This window comes from Urocitellus parryii, chromosome 1 (genome assembly GCF_045843805.1).
Source record: "Urocitellus parryii isolate mUroPar1 chromosome 1, mUroPar1.hap1, whole genome shotgun sequence".
In the NCBI taxonomy this organism is placed as follows: domain Eukaryota; kingdom Metazoa; phylum Chordata; class Mammalia; order Rodentia; family Sciuridae; genus Urocitellus; species Urocitellus parryii.
In genome coordinates, this window is record NC_135531.1 from 233,854,430 (window position 1) to 233,870,734 (window position 16,305).

The 16,305-nt window shown below is 36.9% G+C and overlaps 1 protein-coding gene and 1 non-coding gene across 2 annotated transcripts in view; one reads left to right on the forward strand and one right to left on the reverse strand.

The window, feature by feature from the left end:
• Pde1a (phosphodiesterase 1A) overlaps window positions 1-16,305 on the reverse strand; it is a 242,213-nt gene that overhangs the window by 80,641 nt on the left and 145,267 nt on the right. The window lies entirely within an intron of this gene.
• Trnaa-agc (transfer RNA alanine (anticodon AGC)) lies at window positions 8,755-8,827 on the forward strand. The gene has a single exon. It is a non-coding gene; the product is annotated as a tRNA-Ala (tRNA).

The following is a 16,305-nucleotide window of genomic DNA, read 5'->3' on the forward strand; positions in this document are numbered from 1 at the left end:
GAAGAAAGTGGTATGGATTAACTAGTGGGCATGGAAATAAAGGTAGTGAGTGTGCAAAGAGAGAAGCATACAATATGCTATTGTATAACTAAAAAGCAAATATTGAAGACTAATAGGCACTTCTGTGATGGTTAAATTGATGTGTCAACATGGATAGATTATGATACCTAGTCTTTGGTCAAATTCTCATCTAGATGTTGCTATGAAGATATTTTTAAGATGTGATTGATATTTAAATCAGGACTGAGTAAAGCAGATTAATTACCCTGGAAATGTGGGTGAACTTCATCTATAGTTGAAGGCCTTAAGATAAAAGAGGTACCTGGAATAGGAGGGAATTCTGCCTCCAAGACTGCCTTTGGATTCAATACTGCAACATTAACTCCTGCTGAAATTTCCAGCTTGCTGAGATATCTTGCAAATTTCAAGCCCCAATAATCACATGAGCCAATTCCTCAAGTCAATCTCTCTTTCTCCATCACTCATGAACAGTGTGTAGTAACTAAGAGTGTCAATTATAAATCAGACAGCAATTGCTTATCTCCATTACTATCTGTTTAAGAGAGAATATCAACCCTATTTCTACTTTTTTCTTTTTTTTTTTTTTTTTTGGTACCAGGGATTATATCCTCAGACATTTTTTATAGTTTTTATTTTGAGACAGGGTCTTTCTAAGTTGCTTAGGCCTTGCTAAGTTGCTGAGGCTGGCTTTGAACTTGCAATCCTCCTGCCTCAACCCTCTGAGCCTGTGGGATAATAGGCATGAAGCCACCATATCCAGCCCTATTTCCATTTTTAAAATGCAATAAAAATCTTATTTGCAATAAACTACAATGCCTTTTTAGTCATTATGAATTCAAACACCGTTATCTAAATGATTAGGTTGACAAATTATTGCCAACCTATGCATTGATTAAAAATTGAAAACTTAAAATGGTCCCCTTCATATGTTTATTTTAAAGAAAAAAAGATTAAAAAGAACAGAGTGAAATAATTATGAGAGGAAACACTACTTTAGATAAATGGTCAGGGAGGGTGTTAAGATCTGAGGAATGAGAAAGAATTCTATGTTAGATAGTCTGAGAGAAGGACATTCCAGGAGAAGGAAAATGCAAAGGCCCCAGTCAGAATCAGTACTGAGCTGCTTAAGGAACAGAAAGGAGGCCAAAGGTGACTGGAGTATACTAAGCCAGAAGAAGGGAGATCATGGCAGGGGTCAAACATAGATAAAATCAGCTAATATCAAACCCTTGAAGAATTTTTGCCAGATTTGCAATGGAACATCTGTATTGCCTTAAACAGGCTGTGATTGTGATTTATGTTTCTAAGAGGCCATTGTGGCTGCTGTGGGGAAAACAGAATGACTTGTAAGAATGATGTTTTGAGCTCAGGAAGAGTTACAGTTAACTGAGCACAATACATAAGTGCTCTTTCATTTTCTAAATTCATTACCTTTCTAGGCCTTAATTGGTAGTGAATATTAGGCATCATTTTTCCTATACTCATTATGCCTTTTCAACGTGAGTCAAAGTCCTAATGGTATTTCATTACTGTTGTTGCAATTTTTTTTCCTGTTCTATTTGTGTGTTTCTCTTCTTCAGGGAAATAGGTTATGTCTATCAGGGGTCTCTTTCATCTAGTTTCCATATCTATTATTTTCCCACTATACCTTTTTGTTTGTTTGTTTTTTAGAGTAATGTTGTCTTTCCTCTTGTCCTGTTTTTTACCTCTCTTCCTACTGGATAGATCTTCCAAACAAAAACTAAACAAAGAAATTATGGAACTCAATAAAACAATCAATTATTTAGACTTAATAGACATATATAGAATATTCCATCTCAGCAGCACATGGACCCTTCTTCAAAATAGACCATATGTTATGTCACAAAGCAAGTCTTAGCAAATACAAAAAAAAAAAATAGAGATACTACCCTACATTCTATCTGTCCATAATGGACTGAAATTAGAAATCAATAATAAAATAAAAAATAGAAGCTACTCCAACACCTGGAGACTAAATAATAAGCTGTTGAATGATGCATAGATAACAGAAGACACCAGGGAGAAGATAAAAAAAATTCTTAGAGGTAAATCAGGACTCAGATACAACTTATCAAAAATCTCTGGGACACTAGGAAGCAGTGCTAAGAGGAAAGTTCACTGCATTAAGCTCATTCATTAAACGAAGGAAAAGTCAATAAACGACCTGACATTACATCTAAAAAGCCCTAGAAAAAGAAGAACAAATCAACACTGAAGGTAGTAGAAGACAGAAAATAATTAAAATCAGGGCAGAAATCAATGAAATTGAAACAAAAGAAACAATCCAAAAAATTGACAAAACAAAAAGCTAGTTTTATGAAAAAAATGAATAAAATTGACAAACCCTTAGCCACCCTAAGGAAAAGAAGGAGAAAGAAAACTCAAATTACTAAAATTCATGATGAAAAAATAAAATATCTCAACAGACACTATTGAAATACAGAAGACAATTAGGAACTATTTTGAAAATTTATACTCATTTACATTTAAAGAGTTTCATTTGTAAAGCACTTTGCTTTCCTAAATTTGTGGCTTTAAGAGTGGCTTTCTTTCTCTGCTGAAGAGTCTTCCTTTTCCCTTGCTTACTGGGCTATGCATACCCACCTTTTTTATTTTTCCTCCTTGTATTACATTATTTATTTCTTGGTATTAATTTTATTATTATTATTATTATTATTTTTTGTACAGAAATGGTCATTTCATTGTTCTTAAATTTACAGTAAGCATTTGGAAATACCTTTATTCTTCTGCCATGGTTCTTTGTTCATGGTTTTCCCATTCTTTTTCTCTTTGATTTTATAGAATTTTTGTATGGATTCTGTGTTAGTACATTTTCAATTTATTTTTAAAATTTATTATTGCTTATCTTAGGGTAAGCAATATTTTTTACTGACTCAAAAGTCTGAAGGGAAGGACTGGGAAAACACATACAGCAGACAAGAAGGAAACCTGGGTGTATCAGGATGTGGGTCATGGTGTACTAGAAGTCTTTTTCTTTCTCTTCAGCTGGCAAAAAATGGGTAGCCACAAGTGTGCTCCTCAAAGATCCTTCTCTGTTCTATAGCACAGTTGCAAAATGGCCTCTAAGTATCTCTGACCATTTATGCACCCATCTCTGCTACTCTGGTATGTGAAATTGGGCAAGTCTTTATAGCCAGCCAACTGTGACCTTTTTATTCTGGACAAGGAGTTTCTTATTTATTTATTTATTTTTGTTTTTGTTTTTCTTTCAGAATGAGTGTTATTCTCTAAAGAACTCTGTGCTCTGCTCTTTCTGAGAACCACAATCTTGGGCACTTTCTTCATTAAAAAAAATTCATAGATTTTTTTTTTTTAGAGCAGATTTGGGTTCACAAAAAAATAATGAATTGAAAATTCAGAGTTCTCATCTATCTCAGGTCCACCCCCACCTCCACAATTTTCTCTATTTTGGGCCTATTGTGTTTTGGTGGTGCATTTGTTTCAATTGATTAGCCAATATTGATATATGATTGTCAATTAAAATCAGTACTTTCCATTAAGGCTCACTGTGTTGTACATTCTGTGGGTTTCGACAAATATATAAGGAAGTATCTACCATTATAAAATCAAACAAGATAATTTCACTGCCCTAAAAAATGCCCTCTGTTCCCTGTATTCCTTACTCCTTCTAGCCCCTTTTCCATGTCCCTGGAAACCACTGATCTTTTAACTGTCTACATAGTTTTTCTTTTCTCAGTTTATCTCATACCTGGAATCATCATATGGTTAAAAACTACACCTTTGTCAATTGGTTTATAACTTAATAATATGCATTCAAGATTTTTCCATGTCTTTTTTTATGGCTTGATAATTCATTTCTTTTTATTGCTGCACAAGAACTAGTTTTTGTAATATGGATATACTACATTTTAAAAAGTGTTTTCTAGTATTGAAGGTCATCTTACTTGCTTCCAAATTTTGGCAACTGTGAATAAAACTACAAACATTCACAGCAGATTTTTCACTTCATTTGAATAAATACAAAGGAACACAATAGCTTTGCTTAGTTTTATAAAATTCTGCCAAATCTGTCTTCCAAAGAGGCTGTACCATGTGGCATCCCCACCAGCAACGAGAGTCAGTGGTGAAGCCAAACTGCATCTCTTGCCTGGCCTGCTGCAGTGTCTCCTAACTGGCCTCCTAGCTCTTCCTTCTGCCATAGTTCAGTCTCATGTTCCCTCCACAGCCAGAAGGATTTTTATTTTTTCCTTTTTTGGGTACTGGGGATTGAATCCAAGGGCACCTAACCACTGAGCCACAGACCCAGCCCTTTTTATTTTTATTTTGAGACAGTTGCTTGAAGTTGCTTGAAGTCTTACTAAATTGTTAAGGCTGGATTTGACCTTGAGCTTCTCTTGCCACAGCTTCCCGAGTTGCTGAAATTACAGGTGTGTGCTACCACATCAAAGGTTTAAGATAGATCATGTCAATGTCTACTTCTAAAGCCCTACCTACGTCATCTCAAGTAAAGTCTCCAATTTCATCTTGTAACAAGTTCCCTGTTGGTCATTTTCTTCCATCAACCCTGACCTCCTTGCTGTAGGCAAAGCTGCCAAGTTTGCTTCTGTTTCCCGGTCTTTGCACTCTCTTTTCTTTCTACTCAAGATTCTGGTGTGAGTCATTTCCTCACTGGATTTGGGTGGAGAGGGCTTCCTTGGTCATCTATCAACCCACCATGGTAAGCACCTTAATTCCATCTCTTTGTCCTGCTGTCAGCACCTTCACTACTTGATGTTACACCACATGTGTCCTGGTTTGTTTATTCATTTAGTGATCACAGTCTGTGGACTAGAGTATAAAGACCTTGGGAGCAGAGAGCTGGTCTGTTTTTGTGCACTGTTATATTGTCCACATTCAAAATAGTGCAAGGCACAGAGCACACAATGGTTATATTCCCACCAAATAACTAGAAAATATCTAGGAATATTTATCCTCAACTATGATAGGTGATTGTCCTTTGGGGAGTGGCGTGAGAATGGAAATGGTAGAAATTTTAGTCTGGAATCTTGTCTCATTTGATTTACAAGAAGCAGTAAAGGGAGAAATTTATGTTGTCATCTTTCTCAGTGCTGCTAGGTTAATTTCCCCTTGAATAGTAACTGTATAATCTTTTTTTTTTTTTTTTAAGAGAGAGGTGAGAGATACAGAGAGAGAGAGAATTATTTTAATATTTATTTTTCAGTTTTCGGCGGACACAACATCTTTGTTTGTATGTGGTGCTGAGGATCGAACCCAGGCCGCACGCATGCCAGGCGAGCGCGCTACCGCTTGAGCCACATCCCCAGCCCCTGTATAATCTTTTTTAAAAAACAAATTGAAGAGGGAGATACATACAGGTTGACAAGGTCACGGGTTCGTTCCCCATACGGGCCACCAAATGCCGCAGTCTGGCTGGGCACAAAATCACGAGCCACCACACACCTTGTAGACTCAAACAGCAACTCTTTATTCCCGAACTCACACCAGCACTCTACACACACGTTCTGGGGAAATCCACTCAACGGGAACTCAATGAGTGGGCGAACCTGAGGCAGCAGGATACACCCTACTCCCAGCAGGGTCCACCTTAAACCTGGAACCGCCCTAAACCTAAGGAGCACCCTAAACCTGGATCCGCCCTGGTCCTTGAGCAAGGTCACCTTACATGCAATGTCACTGCAAATGACCTGGGTCATGTCATGTGTCATTCCTACTTGGCAATGGCTCTCAGCAGGTTGATGCTCATTGATTTATGGTAGGGTAAACATCAACTCATTGTAAGTTGAAAATATCCTAAGTTGGAAATGCATTTAATCTACCAAATACTCTAACTTAGCCAGAGTATCAGTTTTTCACTCTTGTGAGTATATGACTGACTGGGAGCTGCAGCTTATTGCTATTGCCCAGGCTTCATGTACTGCACATCATTAGCCAAGGAGAAGATCAAAATTCAGGATTAGAAGCATAGAGTCTACTGAATGCTTATTTGCTTCCCATACATTTTATGTGGAAAAGATTTTTTTTTTACAATATTTTTCATTAAGGAATTTTAAAATAATTGCATTATTTTTGTGCTGCTAGTCAAGTAATCCAGTATTTCTGTCAGATACTTTTATGCTCATTTATCAAATACAGTATGCTAAGAAATGCCTAATGAACATATTAGTAAGTGGTAGCAGACTCAAGATCATTATTCCAGTTTGGAGATTAAAAAAAAAAAAAAAAGCTTGAAAGATGGATAACATCTAAATTGAAACAAATTTTAAAAAATAAATTGATACACTTAATGGCACTCATTTCTCCCCTCCATCTTTCTCTTATTTTGTGTTCTCTCTTTCTCTGGCACCTGTCTTACACTCTGTCTTACTATTTCTTAGCATCACACGGGCCTTTGAAGTGTCCTTTGATCAAGCTGCACAGGGCAGGAAAGAGAACTAGAATGTAATGTGGACATTTTATAGACAGAATTATCATCTGCAATTTTCCTGTACAATTGTTTAAGATGAGTTGAAATATTGGGATGTTTACATAAGATGATGTCCCTGAAATATCTAAGAAAGACTATTTTGTCTTCATTTTATCTCTGGGATTTATGTAAGTAAGTTGATAAAATGGGACCTCAAAATGTTATAATCAATTTTGCTTTTCAAATATCCAATAGTTTGATTGCTCTTCATTCTATTGTTAGAAGGCAGAGTGAGCATAATTCTTTATCCCTAGGAAATGGAGACTGTGTTTAAGAAAACATGAAAACAGAATCATTGATAGATTTTCCTAGGAATTCTTATAGTGCATGATATAGAAAGAAATGATAAAAAGTATATACATAAAATGTATCACTGTTGATCTCTGAAAAAAATGCTTTCTCTATTTTTCTCAATCCCAATGGAGTCAATAAAGCATAATTGAGGGGTTCCTAGGGCAGGCTGTGTGTTGAAGGGGGACCAGAGCACTGTGAAAACTGGCTCCACATCTGATCAGTGATCAACTGATCCTTAGGAGCTATTTATATTCCAAAATTTTTTTTGAAATCAGATGACATATCTCCCAAAGGGCTTATATTTTGAACTAGAAAGCTTGCAGGGAAAGGGAAGTAAAGGAGGAGGCGGCCACGGAAGGAGAGGTCATGGGATTTTGACTCTTACAATTCTGTGTCAGTGAAAATATTTCTGTCCACAGTGGACTCTTGGAAAATAGTTACACCCAAGCAGCCACACAATAATTCCAGGCAATTAGTGCCCACGATTTTACTTATTATTAAGTTTCAAGTGCTGGATACGATTAGGAGAAACTGGCTTCTCTAGTTCGAAATTTTCTTTTTCGTTCATATTATTCATATAAAGGATACATTTAAATAAGCTAATTCAGTTCCATTTGATGGGCCCAGGGTAGAGCATATTTCTTCCAAATACTTCATAATTAATATTTTAAAGTTGTCATCAGGTGAATAAGCTATTACATACCATATCCTACCTTTTAGTAAGTTTCATTAAAGGCTAATACATTGGGTTTGAATTGGAAGTGCTCAACTCCTTGGACGATGGGGTTAGGAAAGCTGGTTTTGGTTGTCCTACTGCACCCGTCTACTTCTCAGGCCCTCACTTTATAGCACTCACACAGAAGCAGGTGGCCACCACAGCCTCCATGTGCATTTTCCATCAATCTGCCTAGTCTTCGAAGTAGCTGCATTCTGACCGCTCTTTGTGATGCTGAAATACAAACAGTAGTACCCAGGACCTCTTCAATCAAAGACCTAAGAAGGAAGCTCACTTAGACTTAGGAGCCTGGCTTAAAGACCTTTAAATAGGGAATTCCAGGGTCCCAGTGTACAAAATATGGTAGAGGAGCACCTTGAACAAGGCAGGAAATTTCAAGATCCTGTTAACTGGTAAGGGGAGAAGGACATCAGTTTTAGGTTGCTAGTTTTGGAGCCCTATTTACCTCTGGGAGGAATGCACCAAAACAGGGCCATTGTTGGGCATCCTGAGTGGGGTTGTGCAGCTCAGGGAAGCAGCACTACTGGCCCAGGGTTAAGGCTGAAACTGAACTTGTGTACTGCAAGCAGGCTCCTTGTAGAGCCTCTACAACATAGTTGGGGGAATTAAAAGGTTTGTCTGTCTGCAGTATGAAAGATTTTTTGCAAAAGTGGTTCCCTCATACGGGAATCCATTGTTATTTCTTTTATTAACATGTCTGTGTTCTGAGCTGTCTGCACCCTATCCTCCACTCTGTACCCAAAAAGAGAGAAAAAAAAAAAAAAACCCTACGATAATACCAGCCCTTCAACCAGGCTTCAGAATGCTCTGAGGATAGATACAGATAATGACCCCAGCTAACTTTATTGCTTGTACTATGAAGCAGCAAAGGAGGCAAACTTTCACTCATTTAATCTGATAAGCACCATGAGGAAGATGTAAATATTAATTATCATTAAATCTATTTTACTGATAAGTAATTTGAGGTTCAGCCACTTAAATGACTTGCTCACAGGAGAAACCATATTGGATTTTGAGCTGATGTCTGTCTGATTTTGGAGTCTGTATCTGTAACTGAGGTGTTCTGCACCTCAAATGCATGTTTTCTCTACAAAGTATCCAGGCTACCTTCATGTTCAGTCAATAATGATACCAACAATTATTATTATCTGTCTCATCTCTGCCTGGAAATTCAGAGTCATAAATAATTAATTTTTAAAAATCATAGTGGAGCGGCTGGGGTTGTGGCTCAGTGGTAGAGCTCTTGCCTAGCATGCATGAGGCACTGGGTTCAATCCCCAGCACCACATAAAAATAAACAAATAAAATAAATGCATAAAAAAATCATAGTGGAGTTTTGTTCAACAGGGAATTTTGGATGAAGGAAGTTTAGATTTATTTCCAAAGCTGATATTTCAATCATATTCTCACAGAGAAATATATCTGGTGGCAAAAATTTCAGGGTACTTTGAAGTACAATAAATTTAATATATGAAAGAGAGAATACATTTGAAATGCCATATCTGTTATCAGTAATGTACTTCCTGAGTGTGAAGCACATTAAAATATACTCTACCAGGCTACCACCAAAGCATGTTTATTTATCATTTATTCCCCTTCTTATTTCAAAAACGGTTTAAGATGACAGACTTACAAATTTATTTTAATAACTTTATTTTTTAAAGAAGTTTCTTTCCTTTTTCTGTCAATTTGATAAATCTTATCAATGTTTTCTCTGGTTTTGTTTTATTTTTTTTTTAATGTGGATTACCATTGCATAAGAGAGACTGTGGAGACTGCACACAGTCCTATAAGAGGTGAATGTACCGCAGAACAAAGGATAGGACCAACCTCCCCTGTCCCCAAAACTTGCTGTGAGGCACAGCTAATCTCCAATATAGTAGCCCTTCCTCAATATCCCTATTCATGATAGAATTTTCTGAAGGGTAGGGAAGACATTTCAGCCCAATATCATCTTTTACACTACTTGGGGAAATACTGAGCCACACTCTTGATAACGCATTAAATTTGTAACCATCAAAGTTCTAATGTTCTCTCTGTATCTCCCCTTTGTAGCCTCATTGTGACATCTTCTAGAAGAGTATTCTCCAAGTGTGGTCCCTGGGACCTTGTTAGAAATGGAAATTCAAGGACATTAATGAAGATCTACTGAATCATAAATTCTGGGAGTGGAGCCCAGCACACTGTTTTATCAAGCCTTCTAGGTGATTCTGATGAACACTAACATTTGAGAACAGCCCTTTTTCTCCATCCACAGCTTGACAATTAATAAAATCTCTCTGCTCAGAAAATATGATTTAATTCTCTTCTATGATGTGAACATAGGGCACTACTTATTTGCATGTGTCCATTATTTTACTGTGAGTGAGGACAGTTTTGGTGAAAGACATGGGAAGAGACATGTGGAAGAATCCCTGTGAAGGCATCTTCATTGAAGAATCTTTTATATTGATGTTGACAAATGGGAATTATCTGTATGACACTTGATTTCAAAATACAAAAGTCAATTTCTCAACTGTGCAGATGCGAAAAATGAGTGCCAGAAAGCAGTGGAATATCTTCTGAAGGCAGAAACACAAGGGAAGATAAGGAATATCTTTCTTTTTAGGCCCATGAGGCCAAACTAGTGGAGATGATAATGGCAAGGAGTTAACAGTAGCTAAAGAGAATACTAAAATAAGTATCAGTGTATATAGAGAATCTTTCATAAATATTTATTGAATAAATGAATAAAAGTATAAAAATAGGCAGAATCTCCAGTTTTACATATTTTTAAAATATTAAGATATTTGCAGTAGTTATGTATTATTCTAGTAGCTAGGTATTTATTCCAGATGAGGAATAATGCCACTTTTGTTTGTTTCTTTTGATGCAACTGTTAAATATGTTAACATTTTGCATCAGATTCTGCTTCATGTCTGAAAAGATGACATCAAAAAATAATTTTTAAAAATATTCCTGTTACCCTAGGCCCCTATGTCTATATATTGAGCATGATTTCATTCACCAATTCAAGTTATATATGACTATATATGACACACCATTACCTGAAGGATAAGAAGAGCCCTACTCTTGCTTTTGAGTTTCAAAATCTAGGTCTAATTAAAAGAGGAAAGGCCCAGGCAAAGAAAACATCAGACTGTGAATCAGTCAAAGCAAAGTTTCCAACCTATTGATCATCCAGAGATTCCCTAGGTTAATGAAAAGAGGTCAGAAAGGGAAGCAGGAGAAATCGAGGAAGGGACACTGAATCCTGTCCGACCTCCAAACCAAGAAAACCATGAGGAGGGCAATGACACATCCAGATAAATTTCCAGGAAGGGAGCAGAGAGCCCTATCCCACTCCTAGGTGGGCCCGTAGGACAGCAGGATGCCAGTGAAAAACTGACTGGTGGTCTAGACAGAGGCTGGAGACAGCCTCACACATAGGGCTGATTCAGATGAGACTGATGGGGAGATGAGAGAAAAGATGGAGGGCTGACAGAGGCAGCACATATCTTGGAACTCGGCTTGCTGATGGAATGTAGAAAAGAATGAGGAAATTCTCTTTCACCTAATGAGAAACAAACCTTAGGTATCTGATTTCCAGTACTTGATACTTGCTCAAGTACCATTGGTGTTATTTGGCTGTGCCATGGGGTCAATGTGGTTTGTGGGCTACCTTGGAAATCTAATCAACTTCTTACCTTATTTTATGAAAAAATAAATTATGAATTCTAAGTGGCTATTTTAGAAACCAAACATTTGTGTACTGATTTATTGTTAGGATAAACTGACTCCCTGGAGCAATTAGAAATTAAGAACATGGGTTTGAAGGGTTTGGTACAAGGCAGACCTACATGGCCAGAAGAATGCTCTCAATGACAAATGACACCAAACCTGAGTCAAAGTGGCCTAACAGAGAAATTCTGTTATTTTAAAAAACCTAAAGGTAGATTGACTACAGTAAGGGAATTTTAAAATCAGCAGTCCAACAACACTTTCAAGGACTCAGGTTTCCTTTATCTTTCTATATCATCAAGCTTAATATTAGGTTTGGCTTTATGCTTTTAGCCAGATGGCTATATTAATTTCAAGCATCATACTCTCACAAATAACAGCCTTTTCTATGGAGAATAAACCTTCTGGCAATGACCCTATCAGTCTTTCCTGGAGACAATTTTAATTGTCCAAAATTGTATCACATGTGAATGTCTAAACTCACTGGCTGGGAAACTTGAGACTGATAACTGGTTTAAATCAATTAGTATTCACCCATCCTGAGTCTGGTGCTGAGGTTGGACTCTCAAAAGAAGATAGATTTTTTTCATTTTTTTTAAAGAGTAGGTTTTGTTGACAATGAAGAAAACAAAAAATGAATGTTGGGCATGTTGCATTTGAATTTGAACTTGTCTTGGACATTTAATAATCATATGATCCTAAGCAACTTACTTAGTTTCTTTATGCCTTGAATTTATTACTTTACAGTGGAAAAAATATGAGTATCTCTTTCAAAGCCCTTTTTTGAGAATTACATGCAGTAATAATAATATGTTGCCTTAGATATAACTATCAAACGATTTTCATTGTTAATATCACCATAGAAAAGAATAATATTTAAAATAACATTTTTCAAACCCAGAAAACATTCATTTATATTTTACTGACTCAAAAATATCACAATAGTGAGATCTTATTTAATACATGGATTTTTTGTCCTTAATGAGACTTTTCTGAAATTTTGTAGGAAATAACATACCACATATAGACAGAACGTATAAACCCAATCAAAAGTGATGTGACTTTTCCTAAGCCTGGTTTCCTACTCCATCTACAGGGTGAGAAGAGCCTATAAACATACAGCACTCCAAACATCAGCCCCTCCCCACAACTAACACCACAAGCATAGAATTTGTAAAATTTATAATTTGCTTTTTTAAGGATTCACTGAATTCCAGCAATGTCTTAGCACATTTCTCTCAAGCTGATTTTCTCAGGGGCTTCTCCAAGTGAAAAAAAACAATCTAAAAAATATAAGATCCCATATTTTAAATGCCCCTCCAATAAGCAAATATTAAGCAGCTTCCCCTCACCAACCTCCTGGTGGCCAGGATAGTTCAGTCTGAGCAAGGGACTTTCAACCACCGGAAAGACTATAGGACTGCAGAACAGAAAGGGACTGAGATTTCATCTTCCATGTTAGAAAAGCAATGACTAGAGAGAAAAGAAAAAAATCTTTTGCCTAGAGGCTAATTAGGATCAGGAATGAAGCCAGGCAGGAGCTGCTGACCTGCCAGTCAAGGGCTTTTCTCAACACGCCCCACAAACCCTGATCCAGGCCTCCTTGTTTGTACTGACATAAATGCTTGCATTTTCACAGTAAAGAGGACATAGTTGTTTTTGAGGAAAGCTCTCTCCTCCATTCTCAATGTGTAGGCAAGTGATTTAAATAGAACTGACCTCATACATGTCTCATGGGATGCTTGACTCCTGAACTCGTGTATCCAATTCTCCAGGACACAATGATTGTTTGAAGGATAAGCATATTACCTAACTAGAGGCAATGAAACCTAAGAATATGTTTGTTGGATCCTGTGGGAAAGAAAACCTTTCTATTCCTGCTGGATTTGACAGGTTGAGGATATGAAGCTTGGAAACACTGCCACCACCTTCCTATAATTCAAAGCATCAGAGGACAACCGTCCAGAGCAAGCAAAACAGAAAGGTTGATCTGTTGACATCATCTGTGCCCTGAATCAACCAATGTCTATAGGCAGCAGTGAGAACCACTAAATTAATCATTCGGTTGAAGCTGGCTTGGTTGGGTTTCCTATCATTTAAAATTGAAATATTCAAAAAGACCGTTCATTAATTCAGTTCTTCTCCATTTTCTCTTTCATACTCTGACTCTAAATGTCAAAGGAGCATGCCTGAGTTAATGCCATCACGATGGGCAGGTTGTAGTGACTACATACAATGAGTTCATTCTCCATTTCACATGGATCTCTGAGTGTTGCAACCCATTGCTCATACATGGGCCATAATTACAGTAGCACTTTTACATGTTGAGAAGTGAAACACTAAATAACCTTTCCTGTTTTGGGTGCTACCTGTGTTTGTTATTTAAAGACCCTTGGCTGAGCACTAGTTGTTAGCACCATCTTCATTTGTATTTCCTACCTGTGACCATTTTTCATTTTCCTAGATAGCTTCCAAAGGATACTTTTATCTAATCTATGAAACTTTTTCCCCCTTTTTATTCCAGATTTTTTTTTAACTCTGTTTCTAGGCTGCAGATTGCAGCCTTTCATTCTAAAACCAATATGAAGCACAATAAGAAAAGGCTTCTTGGAGCATCTGTCCCCATTAATAGATTGCTCTATTTCTGCTCTTTTGTCTACTAGTAAATTCTTGAAAAACTCATCAATACTAATTACTTCACAAAGATATTCCCCACTTATTTCTTAAACTACCATAATATGGCATGTAGCTTTTTCTCTTTACTGAAACTACACTTTACAGGCATCAGTAATTTCCTCACACATATACATTGGTTCTCCTTGTGGCATTTGATTTACCCTTTTTAGTGTCCCAGCTCTCTGCTAACTTGCCACTCTACATTCTTTAGATATGCCACCTGCTTCTGTATCCATTCTAAGTCTCACTTTTGATAGCTCCATGCCTGCCCTTATGTAATTGTCTCCTCCTGAACCCTCTGCCTGTCCTTGAATGCCCTCCTACTCTGCATCTCACCCTGGACTTCAGTTGCTAATGTAACACTATAACCCATTTCCATAAGGAACTCAAAGAATTTTTTTAAAATTTCAATGGTGTTAAGAGAGAAAATATGACATTTGAAAAGTCAAAAAATCATAATACTCTACAGAGATATATTTTACCTTTGTGCAGACTGCTCTTGTTTTTTATGATAAAGTAAAGGTTTTGCTCTGGCATATATAATATGAAAAAAAATAAGATTCCAAAAACTAAATATCCTTGAACAGTAACATGCAAGCTCATCTATACTGTGAACACAGTTGATCACTGAAGATTCTGTATCCTTTAGAAAATTGTCATTGTTTTTCTAAATATGAATTTAAATTGTGTATTCCATTAGCACAACTATTGATCCTGGGGGATGAACATCCAACTTGACATTAATTTTGATTGTTCCTTTTCTTTATATGGGACTTGGACCTTGAGAAGCTGAACTTAGAATAGGAAAACATGTTGAAAGGACTTCCACAGGAAATAGTAAACTGGTTTCTGTGAGAGGTGAGAGGTGCATCAGACTTTAGTGAATGCTGAGGGATGGGTGAAATCTATGTGCAAGGGCTTGAGTAGTGGGTTCTGAAAGCCTCTACAGTAGGTGTTACACAACTTGCAACTGCTTTTAGCTTCAATTTGGGAAACTGGAGGAAAGGCTTCAGCTAATTTTTAGGAGCTGTCTGTAGATAGATGGAATTTGGAAGGAAAGAAGGGACCTGCACAGGTACAGTTCAGTAGCTGAAGCAAGAGCTGGCTGCAGAGGAAAATGATGGGACAGATTGGTGAAATAAGTAAACCTTCACTAGACATTCTCAAGATTTTTAGGATTTTGAGATACGACATGATGTCAACATATCTGAATTGCAAAGGAGCTCCAAACATTAAAGATTAGTAACAAAGTAAAGACATTAAAAAAAAAATCTGAGGGGGTTGGGGATTTAGCTCAGTGGCAGAACACTTGCCTAACATGTACAAGGTCCTGAAAATAAAAAAGTGAGAATCCTGGGTTATAATTCCCAATTTATATCTCTCATTGGCATTATATTTCTGAGCTTCAGTGTCCATGTATCTAGCATGTTCCAGACATTTTTCATCTAAAGTCCTCTTGTCAGAAGCCATATATTTAAGAATGGATAGGGAGAGCTTTGCCAGAGAGCAAATTCATTCACACTAATAAATACCTGCAAGTGTAGTCATGACTCCAAATCCTTATTCCATGTTTCTCCCTCTGTTCTGCTGGGTGTTTTCATGTAAAATTTGTCAATGTACTTCTGTCTGTCTGTTTATCTCTCTCTCTCTCTCTCTCTCTCTCTCTCTCTCTCTCTCTCTCTCTCTCTCTCTCTCTCTCCTTTGTTGTTTTTTGGCATAATTGGCCCTTATGCCACAGGTACTCAATAAATATTTGGTGAATGAGTGGAGGTTCCTGGGTAAGTCCCTGAACTCAATGATTCCAAGATTCTTAGCCTCCAAGATACCCTGAAGCTCAGTTAATTTCTACCAGAATTAACTTTTTGCAGTAGTGATTAACATCAACTCATTCTCATTTGAGTTAATCTATCCCCAGATTAAGTACCCTTAGATTTACTAAGATACACTAGTTGATTGAGGGTGTTTTATAAGAATGTGTATCTCTGCATTAAAGTTCTTTTCTATCATTTTATGCTTTGCTTTCACTCCCTGGCAACTAGAGCTCAACTGAATTCATTTTCTCAAGATCAAAAAGCTATCCTACTCCTCAGTTTATACTCAGAGGACTTAAAAACAACATACTACAGTGACACAGCCACATTAATGTTTATAGCAGCACGATTCACAATAGTTAAATTGTGGAACCAACCTATATGCCCTTCGGTAAATGAATGGATAAAGAAACTATGGTATTTATACACAATGGAATATTATTCAGCATAAAAGAGTATAAAATCATGGCATTTGAAGGTAAATGGATGGAGTTGGAGAATATAATACTAAGTTAAGTAAGCCAATCCCCCCAAAACAAAGGCCACATGTTTTCTCTGAT